This window comes from Tenrec ecaudatus, chromosome 7 (genome assembly GCF_050624435.1).
Source record: "Tenrec ecaudatus isolate mTenEca1 chromosome 7, mTenEca1.hap1, whole genome shotgun sequence".
NCBI lineage: Eukaryota > Metazoa > Chordata > Mammalia > Afrosoricida > Tenrecidae > Tenrec > Tenrec ecaudatus.
In genome coordinates this window covers 65,208,617-65,227,918 of record NC_134536.1, presented here as the reverse complement: position 1 = coordinate 65,227,918, position 19,302 = coordinate 65,208,617, and the positions used below count along the sequence as shown (strand labels likewise).

Genomic DNA, 19,302 nt, shown 5'->3' with positions numbered 1-19,302 from the left:
CTATCCCTGCATTTGGCTAGGAGAATTCCAATTTTTAGAAAGGGCCACAAACCAAAAATCTCCATCATTAAAACCAAAGAGCCAAGGCTCAAGGTGTGTAATGAGACCTGCAAGCAGTGGAAGGACAACAGTCACTGGCGGTGTCAGAACCCGTGCCCTGAAGTGCTCACCTGACCTGGTAGGTTGGAGTATACAGCAAAGAGGCTGAGAAGCAGGGCCCAGAAAACGAGGCCTATGCTGGAAGCCTGCCATACCAGAAAAGCACGAGGCCTGGAAGTGAGCAGAAAAACCAGATAAAATTCATACGGAGGACTTCAGTAAAGCTCTTTAAAACAACCAAGAGTCTCCTTTATTCGATACTGCACTGTAATTTAAATTGCCTGTTAGGTAACTAAAATAAATCAGAAAATGATCATAGCTTTATGCCAAAAAATGATTCTATTTCCAAAACGGAAAGGCCACTTATGTTCTGTAATTAATTTCCCATCCACATGCCAACCAATTTAAAAAGAGGTGAGCTGGTGGCAGTCACACTTGAGAGGGCAGAGGGGTGTTAGGACTCAGCAAGGAGTTACCAAAATTACAATCAGAAAGTAGTCAACCCCACACACATTTGTTTAATATTTCTCCTTTATGAGCAAATGTAACACAATTCTGCAAACTACTGTAGTCAAGCATAACCAAGTCTGCTGACTTACTGTGTTCTGAAGACCTCAACAGAGTAGTTTAATAACTGTCAACACATAATTGTCTTTTAGGTCAACCACATGCTTATTATGAGGAGGGAGCAGGTGAGGAGCTAGCTATTAGACTGGTCTCTGCAGACAGTTTAAGCGGGGCTGCTTTTTGCCAGAGAAGCAGAGCCTAGCAGGGTACCCCATGTAGGTCCCTTGAAGTACTTTTTTAGTTTTAGTATGACAAAAGGGGTTAAAAAATACTGTGGCGACTATCGGGGGTGAAAAAAAGCCTGCCAAGACAGCTGGGTGCAGCGGCTGTCTGTGTCGGGCAGCCCTTGGAGGGCATGCCCACATCAATTCGCTTCATCAGATGGACAGCTGATCAACATTAAACAGCCTTGCTCTGGGCAGACTGAGCTGTGCTCCCTGACATGAATTCCAATGAGAGCCCTCTGCTCTCCATCCCTGCACTCTGCCATTTTCACGGTGCAGCTCCCTGGACATATGGGAATTCCTAGTGAGGAGCACAGAAAGCTTCCTCTAACTCAAGTGACGGCTCATTTCCTCCGGCTGAAGGCGGACATTAATATCCTGAGGCGATCAGACCCGCCTCTCTGACCCCCATCTACCGAGGCAAAACGACTGTCCTATTCTTCATTTAATAAGCTTTTAATGAAGAAAACCAAACCCCCTGCACTGGCTGTCACACAGTTCTATGTGAAAAGGTTATACAAATGCATCAGCTTCAGTGTCAGAGTTTGCCAAACTACCTGTCCCCCTCCCCTCTGGAGAGCAGCCCCTGTCACTCGCCCTCCCGGGACGTGCCTTCTCCCTGGGCTGCCACCGAGCACGCGTTCAGGGTTCCACTCTGATCAGTATGCATGTCTCCACGGCACGGCAGGTGGAGGATTAAAGGACTGATTACAAAGCTTGCATTGCTGTTTCCACGTTCATCACAAACCCCTTCCTTGCAGGGTTTGTCATCAGCTATGAAAACTGCTTCAGGCACAACCAGGCTGAGAGAAACGGCAGTCCAGCGGCAACCCAGCGAGGCAACCAGGAAATGATCCTGGGCTACATGAGAACACGAGAGAGTGAAGCGTGCGTGGTGCACTGGAGCTGGCATGCACACTGGCTTTCAGAGGGACAGGAGGCAAGAGGACGGCAGCCAGCAGATTGCCACCTGCGAATATTGAGGATGGTGACAAAGGACCGATGTACCGACAGGGCTCTCTGAGTTTGCTACGTGAGAAGCTGAGGCCAGTGTGCCTCTCCTTCAGAAAGTCAGTCAGGGCTAGGAGAAATGTGAAGGCCACATATTAAATGAGGCATGGTAAACCCTACAGGAGGGAAATGTCATTTGGAAATGGTCTCTCCAATGTGGAGACAAGAGGCAGGGATAGACCGAGAAGGAAAGCTTGGCAGGCGTCATTGAGAGAGACCATGAGGTGTGTCAGAGGCTGGCGAATGAAGGCAAGGTGAGATCAAAGGGGTAAAGATCCTTTTCTGTGAAGAGAGGTGTCAGGACACAGATTAGACTGCTCACACGGTCGTGGAATCAAGCGAGGTATTTAGAGTCACAAGGAGAAATCCAAACTGTCCCCCCAGTATCTGGAGGTCTAGTCACAGGCCAAGTACTCAGTGTGCAGGCTAATTATTGCACACTTCATAGCCAGGCCCTGTGATTTATACATAGCATCTCCTCTAATCTTCATCACGCTTCATGACTAACCCTATTTGTAAATGAGGCATGGAAGCTCCAAGCTATTAGCTAATGTGCCCCCGGCTAGTAAGTACTGAGGCTAGTTTTTGGAAGATACAGTAATGGTGGTAGCATCTACAATGGTAGCAGTCATGGGGGTGTTAACCTTTGTTGTGCTGGGGACTCCTTTGGCACCCTCGGGAAGCCAAAAACCCCTACTCAGAATCATGTTTTAAAAGTATCAAATAAAATAAGATGACAAAGGAAACCAATTATTTTGAAAATAAATGTGCAATTATTTTTTCTATCCAAGTTCAAGGACAACAGATTTCCCTTATAGCCTGTGGACTCCCAGGCTAAAAAAATCATCTGAGGAAATGGAAAGGAATGTGTGGATGAAAGGTCTCCATTAAAGTGCACCAAGTGCACATTTATAAAAACTCTTATCTGACAACCCGACAAAGGAGGAAGTGATGAGATTTTTTATGGTGGTAACTAAGGCTCAGAGAGGTCAAGTTATTTGCCCAATGCTACCCTGGAAGTTCTAGTAGAACCAGTCTGTACTGTGAATCCATGTTCCTTTCCCTTCATTCAAACGCCAGAGAAATGTTGAGACAGGAAGACTTGATTGGCATCTTGTATATCTGCAGTTCTCAAACTGTGGGTCGTGACCCCTTTGGGGGTGTCGAACAGCCCTTTCACAGGGGTTGCCCAATTCATAACAGTAGCACAATCACAGTTATGAGTAGCGATGAAAACAATTTTATGGTTGGGGGGATGACCACAACATGAGGAACTTAGTCAAGGGTTGCGAATGACTGTGGCATAGCAAAAACTGGTCTCTTATCCCTTGGCCTTATGAAAAGCCACAAAGGACTGGGGGTGGTGGGGGTGGTGGTGGTAAAACAAGAACCCGCATGTCATAGGTTGTATATCTCTTTATGTCAAAATTCTAATGTCTTGCTTCCATCACCACTCAATGGTGTTAAACTTCATGCTGTGAAACTCAGATAAAGTGAATTATTTTTGACAATGCCATGTGAGGGAAAATGCCATTTCCAAGCAGACATTTTAAATCTGGTACCCATGTCTTTTTTCTCTCGGTGATGCGTCCAACAATGTTCCAGATGGATGCTGTTCCATCAGCGCTGGCCTTGGACTACAGATGACATGGACATGTAGCAGGGGTAAGGAAGACCTCAGCTTGTGCGCCACTGTGCTGTCACGGCTATCACTGCAGTTTACCCTAGCCTATCCTGACACAGCATGGGGACAGTTCCGGGACTGCCTTTGTCTGGAATTAATGGTTGGGTGCTGTTTGAATGACAGTGTGGTAATGCACCAATACAACACCCCTCAAGCATGAATGTTAAAGGAGTGCAAAAGTGGAACATTTGGTAGAGTTTTAAGAGGATTAGAAATTCCAAGAAAAAAGGTCTTTCCATCTAGAGTGCTTGACTAGACTAAGAATGAAAGGGAACCAAAAGAACACTGGATACGGTGTTAATTGAGCCTCTGACTAAGCGGAGCACAGGCAAGGAACAAGGGAAACTCCCCACCCAATCAGTAATAAGGGGGAGGGACATCTAACTACTGTTTCCTGGATAGATTTTCCTATTCTCCACCAGTCTCTGACTTGACTTAATGTTTGTGGTTGAATATATATTAATTGATTTTTTTCATAATCTTGTACTAACCCCCAGGCCCACCCACCAATCTGTGTCAACTTGACTGGGCCACGATTCTCTGGTTTGGCGGTTATGTGATATGGTAGTTTTATAATGATCCCCTATGATGTGATTGAATGTGAAAAGCGAATTAGTTGTAAGAGAATTAAGGGTGGAGTGGAATACCCATAATCCCATCACATAGTCCTGATCTGATGTGCCAGGAGTTTCCCTGGGGTATATGTCCTACAATACTTTTTATTTTGTAAGACACAAAAGGAGACAGAAGGGAAGAGAGAGTGAGAGTGAGAGAGCGAGCAAGAGAGCGAGGGAGAGGGGGAGAGGGGGAGAGAGAGAGAGAGAGAGAGAGCAAGCACCAGGAACAGAGCATGCCATTTGGACCCAGGGTCCCTGCACTGGAAACTCCAAGGTTCTGGGGAAGATTGATGCCAAGACATACGTAGATGTCCGAGGAACACCTGCTCCACAGATGCTAAAAGGACAGAAAGAGCGTCCTTCTAAACTGTGTGCCAACATAAAAAGAAAGATGACAAAATTATATTGGAAATAAACATTGAATTATTCTTGGATTTTTTGGTTGTTGTTGAAACAATGTACTTTCAGCAATGAGGGTTATTGTGAATAACATTTTAGAAAATTTTTAGTTAATAAGGTATTTGAGACAATTAGTGGGACATAAATGTCCCAAGGAATATTTGATAGTGGAATTGGTGGGAATGAGGCCTGTTTCTTTAGATTTATGCAGCTACACAGGCTCCTAAGAGATGGCAGTATGCACTAAAAGTGAGGGTCCTATCTTCCCACTAAGGCAGAGACGCAGCCCCTATATTCCCACATGTCATAAGAGGGTTCAAAAGCAAATTATAATGAAATCGATATGACATGAAAAAACCTAAGAAGAAGTAATGGGATAGCACACTCACATATGCTTGAAAGCAATTACAATAAGTTGTTTAGGTGCCATCGAACCTCTAAGGGAAGATGAGAAACAGACAGTAAGAATACACACATGTACATGTATATAGATGTGTGTGTATAATTAAGGTAAGTGTATACCCTGTCTGTGCATATGCACCTGCGTGGTACACATACACAGGTGGCAAGTTCGTGGTGAAAGAGATCAACAACCAGAAAGCCTAACTATAATTCTAAGAGGTGAGCCAAACATTCGTGCAGCGCTGAATTCCAATAAAAAGAAATGGGAAATTTTGTCTTGACAAACAAAATATGCAACATGGAAAAGGGTGAAAATAATAGCACTCAGAAGACTTTTGAGGTCCAAATTCAAGTTGTGTGTGCGTTTTCAAGAACCACACATGGATGAGTAATAATAGCACATTGGAAACTGCGAATCACAGAGCTCTTTATGCTCAGCTCAGGCTCTCACGAGCCTTATTTTGGTAAGTTTTATGGATACCAAAAGTAAAAGGAATAAACACTGATTTCTAGTTTATGTGTATATATACACACATACACACATATATGTATGTACACACAAACATAAGCATACATTCTGCAATACTTTGGCATGGACAGGCTATTTATTCATCACCATTCACTCAACAGCAAATGATTGATAATGATTTTCTAAGCGGGAGTGGAGAAGGGGGCTATGTCAGGAGGCTTCTACAGGAAATACTGAATGAGTGAAGATTTAAAATCAAATGACATTTCCAAACACCGCTAAGTATATATACCATATATGGAATTATTTTCTGTCTAGATTTGGCTACAAACGTTGTGAATATGAGGGGCCGGCCACAATCAAAACTACGTGGACATCGGTCTCTCTCCTCAGAAGAATTCATTTCAGAGGCCAGCACTGAATCTGCAGCTCAGGGAGAGGGACATGTCTGATCAGAGCACACGGGAGCAAATGAAGGGGGAGGAAGACAGAGTGGAGCACACCTTGACGATGAAGTTCCCGCTTAGAGCAGCCAGTTCACAGAGAAGCCCACATGGCCGGCCCCACTACGAGACACGACATCCCTCACTGACCCATAGCCCTACAGGGGACAACACTGGAGACACAGTGTGGGAATTCCGCCTGATCTGATCCCACCACACTGAGGCAAAACACTATGGGTGTGCAACAGAACACCAAGAGGAACAGAGCAACGAAGTCTCCAGGGAATACCTAAAAAGACTTTGGGGCCAGGGCTTGGTACTCCATCAGACTCTACTCGAAAACACTCCTAACGGCCAACAAACAGTCCTTGAACTAACTACAAGCTTTTCTTTCTTGTTGTGGTGTTTTTTGTCATTGGCTGTTGTTTTGTTTTCTTTTGCTGCTTGGTTTTATTCTGTCTTGTTTTTGTGCAGTTTATTATCTCCACAGGTGCGTATAAATAAGATAGGCTGGATGAACAATCTCAAGGAGAAAACAACGGGACCAACAGTTCCGGGAGGACATGGGAGAGGAGAAGGTGGGGGGAAAGGAAGTGGTGTTAACAAACCCAGGGACAAGGGAACACCAAGTGATCCAAATCAGTGGTGAGGAGGGTATAGGAGGCCTGACAGGGCGTGATCAAGGGTAATGTAACCAAGAGGAATTCCTGAAACCCAAATGAAGGCAGAGTATGATAGTGGGACAAGAGGAAAATAAAAGGAAATAGAGGAAAGAACTAGGAGGCAAATGGGCATTTATAGAGGTCTAAATAAAGGCATGTACATATGTAAATATATTTATATATGAAGATGGGGAAATAGATCTATGTGCATATATTTATAGGTTTAGTATTAAGGTAGCAGATAGACATTGGGCCTCCACTCAAGTACTCTCTCAAAGCAAGCTGGCATTCCATGATGCTCACTTTCCCAACACAATCGTTAAAGACAGAGAGGGTGCATAAGCAAATGTGGTGAACAAAACTTATGGGGCCCGGCTATCAAAAGATATAGCATCTGGGATCTTAAAGGCTTGAAGGTAAGCTCAGAAGCAACGAAGCCCACTTGGAAGAAGCACACGAACCTGTGTGATCAAGAGGTGTCGAAGGGATTAGGTGTCAGGCATCATCAGAACAAAAAATCCTATCATTGTGAATGAGGGGGTGGGCAGAGTGGAGACCCAAAGTCCATCTGTAGGCAATTGGATATTCCCTTACGGAAGGGTCATGGGGAGGAGAGGAGCCAGTCAGGGTGCAGTGTAGCAACGATGAAATACACAACTTTCCTCTACTTCCTAAATGCTTCTCCCCTCCCTCCTCCACTATCATGATCCCAATTCTACCTTACAAATCTGGCTAGACCAGAGTATGTACACTGGTACAGATAGGAACTGGAAACACAGGGAATCCAGGATGGATGATCCCTTCAGGACCAGTGGTGTGAGTGGCAATACAGGAAGGGTATAGGGAGGGTGGGTGGAAAGAGAGAAGTGATTACAAGGATCTACATATAACCTCCTCCCTGGGGGATGGACAACAGAAAGTGGGTGAAGGGAGATGTAGGACAGTGTAAGAGATGATGAAATAAGAATTTATAAATTATCAAGGGTTCATGAGGGAGGGCAAAATGAGGACCTGATGCCAAGGGCTTAAGAGGAGTACACATGTTTTGAGAAGGATGAGGGCAATGAATGCACAAATGTGCTTTACACAATTGATGTGTGTATGGATTATGATGAGTTATATGAGCCCTAATAAAATCATTAAAATAAATAAATAAATAACATGGTCAAGGCTTGACTAAAAATAAAAAAGTTGTGAATAAGGTTACTGAAGATTTTTCTGTTATTTTTTAAAAAGAGCTTTATTAAAATACAACTTTCCTCTAGTTCTTAAATGCCACCACCACCCCGTCCCCTCCACTATCATGATCCCAATTCTACCTTGCAAGTCTGGCTAGACCAGAGGATGTACACTGGTACAGATAGGAAGTGGAAACACAGGGAATCCAGGACAGATGATCCCTGCAGGACCAGGGGTATGAGGGGTGATACTGGGAGGGTAGCGGGAGAGTGGTTTGGAAAGAGGGAACCGATTATAAGGATCTACATGTGACCTCCTCCCTGGGGGATGGACAACATAAAAGTGGGTGAAGAGAGACATCGGACAGAGCAAGATATGACAAACAAAATAATAATTTATAAATTATCAAAGGTTCATGGGGGAGGGGAAAGGGGGGAGAGAGGGGGGAAAATGAGGAGCTGATGCCAGGGCCTTAAGTGGTGAGCAAATGTTTTCAGAATGATGAGGGAAATGAATGCACAAATGAGCTTGACACAATTGATGTATGTATGGATTGTCATAAGAGTTGTATAAGCCCCTAATTTAAAAAAAAGATACAAATGATATACCATAATATTTGATCATTGTGAAGTATACTATTCGATGATTTCATAGCACATTTACAGAGTTGTACAGCCATCAGTACAGTCTATATTTACAAGAACTATAATCTAATTGCAGCACATTTCCATCACCCTAGAAATAAGCCTCATACTTATTTAGAGCCCTTTCCTATTTTAAGGCTATTGTCTTGATTTTTCTTTTAGTTTGTCAGATGTTTGGAACTTTTAAAGAAATTAATTATAAAAAACTATATATAAAATCATAATGTCAACATACTCTATTGACAAAAAGACTAATCTGTGGCAAACAGAAGATATCTACAGGATATGGCATGTCTTGTATATGTGATATGGTATCTTTCCAAAGGTAAACAAAAATGGCAGAACCATTAAGAGTCTTAAAGTAATATTTTTCCTTTTAATCATAAACAAAAATGTATCAATCCAAATGAATATAAGGGGGATTATAAAGCTCTAAGAACATGGAACTAAAAGATAATTTAATTTTTCCGCCAACATTTTAAAGCCCCCTCATATGTTCCTCCCAAATTCGTCACCTTCAGATGCAGGAGACTCACATATCTGCTAAACGGATCAAGACTATTTGAAAAGATGGTTATAAATTTTTTAGGCCTGTAGGTATTCAGACACAATGTGTAAGACAATTACTTTAAAAGGCAAACAAAGTTTGCTGTCCACATACAAAAAAATCTTATTGGCTTATTATCTGCAAATAATGTACTCATGTACCTGACATGCAGGCACCCAAAATGTATAGATATTGTACATGCACTGTGTAGACAGGAAACTAATGTGCAAGGGCACTGTACAATTTCCAAAAAACAAAAAATCAACCCTGTATGATGAGCACATAAAAACATACTACTTTAAAACTCCATCTCATTCAGCTCCAAACCCCAGACCACACTAGCTGCCACTGAGTTAATTCCAACTCATAGCAACCCTCTAGGACAGGGTAGAACAGGGGTCCTCAAACTATGGCCCACAGACCACATGTGGCCTGCCGAGGACATTTATCCAGCCTGCCAGGTGTTTTTGGCGGTTTTGTTTTTTTACTTCAAAATAAGATAAGTGCGGTGGGGTCGGTGCACTCGACCCTACACCATGTGCCAGGATGGGGCCTAGGGCTGGTTCATTTTGGCCTCCGAGGCTCGAGGATGGGACTCTGGTCTTAGGGTGTTTCTGTCTTGAAAGACATAACACCCTTGGCTTCTCTCCTCAGCCTGGCGGCCCCTCCCTGCCTGTCTGGTCTCACCCCTATGAACCCCAATTTCCAAAGGGGCTCCAGACGTACCAGGGCCTGTGCTGACCCACTAAGTTGTGTGAGCAGATGCAACCACTACAAGGCCATGTCCCAGTTGGCAGCTCCAGACTGGTCACTGCATGAATCACTCTGGTCAAATCCTTCCAGGCTCACCAGGGCACTGATGGTCTGTGACCTGCTGGGACATGCAAGCCCATGGCACAACCCTTGAGTCCCAGGTCTCCAACTGTGTGGGAGAGCAGCCACTGATCCATGGTCTTCCTATCAGTCCCCGGTGGGGCCTGGGAGGTCTTGTCCCAGTCTGTACCTGCCAAGCCTGTCCCAGGAGAGTATGTCCAGAGCTCCTGGTGGCAGCCTCACCCTCTCCCGCCTCACCCTCTCCAACTTTCTGAACTGATCGTTGGAAACTAATAAAGCAAGGAGACCCAGCAGGCAGCCGTGTCCATGACTAGGTCTGTCTCCACCCTTAAAAAAAGTGCAGTGTGCATAGGAATTTGTTCATAGTTTGTTTTAAACTATAGTCTGGCCCTCCAATGGTCTGAGGGACCTTAACACAGAAGTGGGGTAGGAAAAAAAAAGCCTACTTAAAAAAACTCATAAGAGAGCCTATTGTTATAGTAAAACAAAAGAAAGCAAACCAGAGAAATAGTAAATAGAGCTGAGCTGTCCATTAAACCTGGAGATGTAGCTGGTCTAACTGAGGTGTGTGTAGGTTTAAAGGACTTATTTAATAAAAAATTATAAAAAACCCAATAGCTCAATAAGAAATGTTAAGGGAGATGGAGGAAGGAGCTGGGAGTCAAGGGGCATTTATGGAGGTCTAGACAAAGACATGTACATGCAAATATATATATGAGGATGGGGAAATAGATCTATGTGTCTATATTTATAGGTTAAGTATTAAGGTGGCGTAAGGACCTTGGGCCTCTACTCAAACACTCCCTCAATGCATGAATACTTTCTTTTATTAAATTGGAACTCTATGATGCTCACTCTCCCGACACAACTGCTGGAGCCAAAGGGGGTGAACAAGTAAATGTGGTGAAGAAAGCTGATGGTGCCCGGCTATCAAAAGAGATACTGACTGGGGTCTTAAAGGCTTGAAGATAAACAAGCGGCCATCTAGCTCAGAAGCAATAAAGCCCACATGGAAGAACACACCAGCCTGTGTGATCGAGTGGTCCCAAAGGGATCAGTTACCAGGCATCAAAGAACAAAAAAAATCATATCATTGACTGCACACCTCCATGATAGGATCGCTGAAGACAAATGGGTGCACAAGCAAATGTGGTGAAGAAAGCTGATGGTGCCCGGCTATCAAAAGAGATAGTGTCTGGGGTCTTAAAGGCTTGAAGGTGAACAAGCGGCCATCTAGCTCAGAAGCAATAAAGACCACATGGAAGAAGCACACCAGCTGGTGCGATCATGAGGTGCCAAAAGGACCAGGTATAAGGCATCATGCAAAAAAAAAAAGAACATATATATATATGTGTGTGTGTGTATATATGTATATGCCATAGTGAATGTATATATATGTATATATACCATAGTGAATCAAGGGGGAAGTGCAGAGTGGAGACCCGAGGCCCAAGTGTCGACCACTGGAGATCCCCTCACAGAGGGGTTTAGGAGAGGAGAGGGGTCAGTCAGGGTGTGATGTAGTACCAATGAAGAACACAGCTTTTCCCCAGATCCTGGATGCTTCCTCCCCCCAACTACCATGATCCGAATTATACCTTGCAGGACTAGATAGGGCAGAGATTGTACACTGGTGCATATGGGAGCTGGAGGCACAGGGAATCCAGGGTGGACGATACCTTCAGGACCAGGGGTGTGAGGGGCGATGCTGGGAGAGTGGAGGGTGAGTGGGTTGGAAAGGGGGAACTGATTAAAAGGATCCACATGTGACCTCCTCCCTGGGAGATGGACGGCCGAGAAGGGGGGAAGGGAGACTCCGGATAGGGCAAGATATGACAAAATAACAATCTGTGGATTAACAAGGGCTCATGAGAGAGGGGGGAGCAGGGAGGGAGGGGAAAAAAAAGAGGATCTGATGCAGAGGGCTTAAGTGGAGAGCAAATGCTTTGAGAGTGATTAGGGCAAGGAATGTACGGATGTGCTTTATACAATTGATGTATGTATATGTGTGGATTGTGATGAGTTGTATGAGCCCCTAATAAAATGTAAAAAAAGAAAAGCAAAAAAAAAAAAAGAAAATGATTAGGGCAAAGAATGTACAGATGTGCTTTATACAATTAATGTATGTATATGCATGGATTGTGATAAGAGTTGTATGAGCCCCTAATAAAATGTTTTTAAAAAAATAGAAATGTTTTACATTGATTACATGTTCAAATGATGTTTTGATCTTTTGGATTAAAGAAAAAAATCCTTAAAATTAATTTCCTTCTTTTATAGTTTTTGTGTGACTATTAGAAAATTTTTAATGACTTTATATTTTTACTTGACAATGCTGGCACTGAGTAAAATATTACTGTCATCCCTGGAGTCCTACCAGGTTTATCACGCCTTCTTCATCCTGTTTCTTCCCCTAAAAGTTTTATCTTGTATCGTTTGGCATATTTTTTCAAGCTTTGTCATATGTTTAGAAACACGTGTTTATAAACACATAGCAAATGGTATGCATTATAGGCATAGAGCAAATGCTATGCATTTATAAACACATAGCAAATGGTATGCATTTTCCTATACAGATAAATTCATATTATACATATGGTACTATAATTGCTTTATGCACATTACCATAGCTTTAAGATATTTTTCTGCAAATATACCCTGCATATAGCAAAACTGTGTAGAGCAAAGATACCTCAGCCTGTCAAGCTGATTCCAATGCAGTTATCCCATAAGAAAGGGGAACTGCCCTATCGGGTTTCAAGGCTCAAATTTTTACAAAAACAAAAAGCTTGTCTTTCTCCCACAGCAGCTAGTTAGTTTGAAGCACCAATCTTGTGGTTTGCAGTCCAATGCTTAATGCACTACCAAGGATCCTTACTAGTACATATACCAATCCTCTCTCACTGCCTTAGAGTTACCTAATTCTTCTTAAATGGTGAGTATTAATTCATAGTACAGATGTGCCATCATTTACTTCAGATCCCTAGAATAAACATTTAGATCATCCTCTATTACCGTATATACTCATGTATAAGCCGAGTTTTGGGCTTATACACGGGTCAGTGGTACCCTAGTGAGGTGTAACACCTCGCTGTCCCCCACCCCCACCCCGAGGTAGCAGGACGAGCGCCTGTTATGTCGCGGGTGACTGCCATTTCTCCGATGTTCAAAGCCCCGCTGACCCTGCAGGGCTTTGAATGTTTGTTTACTCACATCTAACCAATCAGAGCTGTCCTATGACGTGGACGTGGATGGCTCCAATTCACATAAGCACCCGTAGTGATTCACTTATGCCAGCAGTTGAACTGGTAAGGGTGTGGCTGCGCTCTGTTTCTCCCCTCTGGTACAGACTCCCCCCCTCCTCCCAGCTAACACGTTGTGGGGGGGTGGAATATTACCATGAAAGTTCTTTTTCAAAGTCTTGCTTAAAAATATTTAAATACATTACCTCACTGATGTCTCAATTTTTAGTAATTTTATTTTCATTTGATTATTGAAACTGGCCATTAGCTTCTGCATTTTCCACCCTAAGCTTATACTCGAGTCAATCAGTTTATCTGGTTTCCTGGGTAATAATTAGGTACCTCAGCTTATACTCGGGTCAGCTTATATTTGAGTATATACGGTAGTTTATTTTCCAACAAAAACAAAACCATCAAGCTGGTCTATGAAATAGCAAAGAAGAACTTCAAATAAGGGATTCGGTGAAAACCAATCCTAAAATATGCATTGAATCTAGCTCACACTCCCAAACCAAACCCTCTGCCAATCAAGTGGATTCTGACACATAGCACCCAGTAGAACTGCCCCTGTGGGTTTCTGAGACTGTAACCCTTCACTGGAGCAGGCAGCCTCATCTTTCTTCTGAGGAGCAACTGGTGAGTTTGAACCACTGGCCTGGCAATTAGTAGCCCAATGCTTATCACAGCACCACCAGGGCTTCTTTGAAGCCGGCCCCGGCACATCCAATTGACTAGTGTCCTGTGGCGGGACGGAGGCGATAAGTTTGCACAATGATTCCTTTCTTTTCCTTGCGATTAACATTTGCTCCCACTGAGGTCATGACGTGGAGGGGGCTGCCATGCCTTTACCATCCAGGCTGAAAGACTCAGGGCTGAGTTGCTGGTCTAACCAAGATTAGTCAGACTTGCTCCCCAGGGCAACCTGAAATGGAGGGTTCTGCAAGCTGCAAAAGGTATATTTACAAATGTCAGTTACCCAGATGTCATTTTGTCACTTCTGCACACACATCGATACTCTTAGACATTTAAGATTTTTCTTTAAGTTTTGTTTCTCGATCCTCTTTCGCTGGAGACCCCATACAGCACAAGGCTTCACAGCGCAGATTGTGGAGGCTGCCACATATTAGCTGTGTCACACCTGAGACAATTAGCCCAACCACTCTCAGTGTCCCAAGCTTTTCATCTGGAAAATGGAGGCAACATAGTGCCCGAGTCATCCTTCGGGTTATAGATGTTACATGACTGTGTATCAGAGCTTAGAGCTGTATGACTCCATGGTAAATGCTCGATAAATGTTAACTCTTAAGAGTTTCAGGGGGAAAAAAAGGGGGGCAGGAAGATCCTTCATCTTCTGGTCATAGCCCACGGATGGATGAAGGAGAACAAAACAGTAATATTTGGCCACAAGCCAAACAGGTCATTTTCACACAGACAAAGGAAAATGAACATGCCTTTCATCTCCTATTTTGTCTAAGTAAGGTTACCTAAACCACAGAAATGTGAGCACATAGTTGGGTCTCCGATTCAGCAGAAACATATTCACTTCCAGTTAATTAACTGAAAGTCATTATACTACCTAATTCATCGGCAGACTTTCATTTGGACACAAGTGCCCTGCGTGTGGTCTAAAACAGACGCCTACATATTAATCAGACGGGCCGTATGGAGGAAGCTCCGTTTGGAGAAAGCAGAGAAGTGGCTGGTGTCACTTTAGCCCGTTGCCTCCCTCCTCTGACTACAGAAAAGAATATGGTGAGGACTCCTACCAGCGGATGTGATGGGGCGAGCATGCTGGCTTCCCTTGTAGCAAGTCCTTTTATGAGATAAAATGGTACCGCAGTTCAGCTTCACTTAGCCTTAAGCTTAGGTAATAATTTAGATGGTTCCTAATTGAGCTGCCCTTCACTGTACAGGTCCTGCCCTATCATAAACCCTGCTCTGTGAAAAAAAGACTGAGCCAGGTATCCTGAGGAGAAAGAGCCACAGAGCCCAGGGGCCCACACTGGGGGAAGGGAAGATGCCAGGCAGATCACAGTAGGTGACAATTATTCTAAACCCCTGATAACATGAGCAGTTCCATTTATCTGTGTTTCTCCCAAGACCTTACAGGATTATTCTAATTATTTTATTAATAGCTTATCTCAAACTATTATATGGCACCACCCTAAGATAGATAATTATTATGTTAAATTAACAACTATAAACACTTCTTCATATATTTAAATCATAAAACAAGATTCAGAATAACCTACCTAGCAATAAACATGTATATTATATACTTACATATACAAAACACCTTTTAAACACAATTTTATTTTTCTTGTTGAAAATATACACATAAACCCATTGAACAATTCCCACATTTACATCCAGTTGATTACCTTCTTCAAGTTATGCAACCACCATTCTCAATCTCCTTTTCTTAAGGTTCTGTGTTAGGCTGGGTAGACTAGAGAAACAAATCCAGGGGAACTCTTATGTATATGAGAGAGTTTTATATAAAGGGTAATTATACATTAAGAAAGCATCCCAACCCAGTTCAGTCCAAGCCCTTAAGTCCGTTATCAGCCCATATGTTTGATACCAATAGATAAAGTCCTCTTCAGAATCACAAAACACATGCAATGATGCCGAATGCAGGACAATCACAGGCCAGTGGGTAGAAATTCTTTGGATCTAGTGGCATTGTGCTAGCAGGAGTCTCCACATGGTTCCTCCATTTCCCAGGGCACGGGGTCTCTCAGTGTAGCACCATGTGTCTTGTCAGTAGAGCGTCTCCAAGGGAGTGAGCTGAGAGAGAGAGTCTCTCCCGCCTCCAAGGAGGAAATTCAGGATTTCTCAGAATTCTCAGGAGAAGACCATGCCCACACAGAGGGCTCCTTGGCTGTGATCTAATTGACAGACTAGACTCCACCCCTTCACTCTAAATCCTCCCAAGTCCCAAACTGACACCAGATGATGTAACCACCACAGGTTCCTTTCCCTTGAACATAAACTGTCCACTAAATTTCCCATTTGATCTTTCGAGTTCCTACTATCAGTTTGCTTTTACATACATTGTGGGGGGAGGTCAGATGCTCACAGGCATTCTCCCAGAGGGCGATCTGTTGCCAGACTGCAGTGGGCCCCACTCCCTGCTGTGAAAGTCAATAGACCTTGCAGTCATCTATTTGGTTCCTGTAGGTGGGGTTTACACCCTACTGATAATGGTTCCTATGGAGATCTACAGAACAGGTCAAAGTTAAGCTGCCATCCTAAACCTAGGATCCACCCATCTTGTCACATGTATACCCCCAATCCCTCCTCTTCCTATTGCGTGTGTGTCCCTAGACCACCCCCTCTCATTACTGTATTACCTATAGCACAGCCCCTTCCTGTGACCTATGTCCTCACCTGTAATTAGGGGACTTGCATGTCCCCAGAGAAGATAAAAAGCCTGGGCTAGCATTAAATCTCTCTCTCTCTCTCTCTCTCTCTCTCTCTCTCTCTCTCTCTCTCTCTCTCTCGCTCTCTCTCGCTCTCTCTCTCTCTCCCTCCACGTAACCATCAGGCGGGGCTGCAGTGATCATGCTACTATGAATCATGTGTGACTCCATTTATTTCAATACTTCTCTTCTATCTCTCATGCTCTCCGTAACTTTACTATGATCTTTACTTATTATCGCTGTACAATTGTGCCTACCGAACCCGTAATGATGTGTTAGGGGCTGGCTTCCCCTGACAATACATAATTCTTATACATACTGGACTGCTAACCACCAGGATAGCAATTCAGACGCACTAGATGCTTCTCGGGAGAAAGAGGAGGCTGTTTGATCCCTTAAAGACCTAGAAAGCCTTGGAAACCCTGCAAGGGTGGCTGTGAGTTAGAGTTGGCTCCATGGCAGGGGCTGGTGGGGACAGACCTTACAGAGTACCTGAGACATGTTTCAGTGGTTAGGCTAAACTACTGTTTGGCTTTAAGAAGAATTCAGGGGGTATTTTTAGTTTAAGGTTTAAAGAACATCTCAGGGCAATAGTTTCATACAGCCTCCATAGCTCCAAGAAGTCTAGCGTCTATGGAACTTTTAAATTCTGTTCTACATTTTCTCACTTTTGGTAAGGATTTTCCATGAGATCTCTGATCAAATTTTCAGTAATGGTAGCTGGGTACCATCGCTATCAGTCCTTCTGGTCTCACCACAAATTGTTCATGGAGGCAATTAACCACGCTCCATTTCCTTCTCCTAGTCCCAACTTGCCTTCTTCTCCTGTTGCCTCCAGACAAAGAGAAGCTAGGTGTTGTTCCAGCTGGCACTACACAACTAACTGGGATGGAGAACAGAATCCCTGAACATAATAGTAGGCCAATTAATTGGGATGTTCCGCAAAACCATCACCCTAAACTCCCAGAGTAGGGAACCAAATCTCATGAGGTGGGTGGCTATACATCAGTAGCCTGGTTAAGTTGTTTAGGGTTGTCAAGTTGGTTCCGACTCATAGAGACCCTATGTACAACAGGACAAAACACCACCAGGTCCTGTGCATCCTCACAATTGTTATTTTGAGCCAATGTAGCTGCCACTGTGTCAATCCATCTTGAAGATCTTCCTCTTTTTCACAGCCCTGGGGTTTCACCAAGCATGCTGTTCTTTTCCAGGGACTGGTCTCTCCTAAGAACATGTCCAGGAGGACATGAGATGAAGTCAAAATTGTAAATATGTCTATCACAACTTTTGCCAGTTCCAACTTTTTACAAGTGTACAACTTAAGGGCAGCAATTACATTAATTGGCTGTGCAACCCTATCCTAAATCAATAGAAATTCCCTGTTCCTTTGTGCTCCTGTTCATCCTCAGTAACCACGAATAACCTTTGGTATCTATATATTTGCCTGTTCCTGTCTTTTGATATCAATCAAGTCACACAACATTACTAAAATGCTTCTCACATTCAAGAATATTTAGCAAAAAAAAAATACATCTTCTATTTATTTCCCCTCTAAAGAATTTTGATAATACCTAGCTAAAAAGATGAATAAGAGAGCAGTTCATGAAGTATTTCTAATGTTATAAGAAAGACAAAAGCAGACGATGTCAATAAAATATGGTAAATACTTCACAGTTATTAAGAATATGGGTTTTGAGAAACAACATAGCCCACATGGAAAATGCACACCAGCCTGTGAGATAACAAGGCATCGAAGGGATCAGGTATCAAAGACCAAAAAATAAAAAAATCATAGCATTGTGAATGAGGGGGAGTGCAGAGTGGGGACCCAGGGCCCATCTGGGGGAAATTGGACATCCCCTTGCAGAAGGGCTGTGGGGAGGTAACGAGTCAGTCTGAGTGCAGTGTAGCAACGATGAAACATAAAATTTTCCTCTAGTTCTTAAATGCTTCCTTCCCCCCACTACAATGATCCCAATTCTACCTTACATATCCGGCTGGATCGGAGGATGTACACTGGCATCGATAGGAACTGGAAACACAGGGAATCCAGGACAGATGAACTCTTCAGGACCAGTGGTGAGAGTGGCGATATCGGCAGGGTGGAGGGAGGTTAGGGAGAAAGGGGGAACAGATGACAAGGTCTACATCTATCCTCCCTGGAGGACGGATAGTGGAGAACTGGGTGAGGGAGACATCAGATGGTATAAGATATGATAAAATAGTAATTATTTATAAATTATTAAGGGTTCAGGGAGATGGGAAGAAGGAGGGAGGGGGAAAATGAAGAGCTGATACCAAGGGCTCAAGTAGAAAGCAGGTGTTTTGAGAATGATGATGGCAACAAATGTACAAACGTGTTTGATACATGGATGGATGGATGGGTTGTGAAAAGAGTTGTATGAGCCCTAATAAAATGATTAAAAAATATATATGAGTTTGGAGTAAAAGGTACCTACCTAATTTAAATCCCAGATCTTCTAGTTTTTGTTGCGTGATGTTGGATAAATTATTTATCCAATTTAAGCTTCACTGTTCTGACACAGAGGGGATATATCATTATTGACCTTTTAGGATTATTGTGAGACAACAGTGAAATAATATGCGTACAGCCTTCAGCACGTGCTTGGAATATGGCCTGTGCTCAGTACACAGTGGCTATTACTACTCTCTCCAGTACTGTTTGTTCAGACTGATGTACTGTGTGCTAAGAACCCAGAAAAGGGGGACTTCACCCAGCCTGAGGGTCGAGAAACCTGGAGAACCTGAGAACTGGGCTGTGTCTGAAGGAACAGAGAGCAGCCAGACGGAGAGGCAGGAACAGTGCCCCAGACAGCAGAAACACAGGAAT

At 43.4% G+C, this 19,302-nt stretch overlaps 1 protein-coding gene across 1 annotated transcript in view; it reads right to left on the bottom strand.

Annotated features, from left to right (window-relative positions):
* The window catches only part of PDSS2 (decaprenyl diphosphate synthase subunit 2), a 284,108-nt gene that overhangs the window by 137,047 nt on the left and 127,759 nt on the right, over positions 1-19,302 (bottom strand). The window lies entirely within an intron of this gene.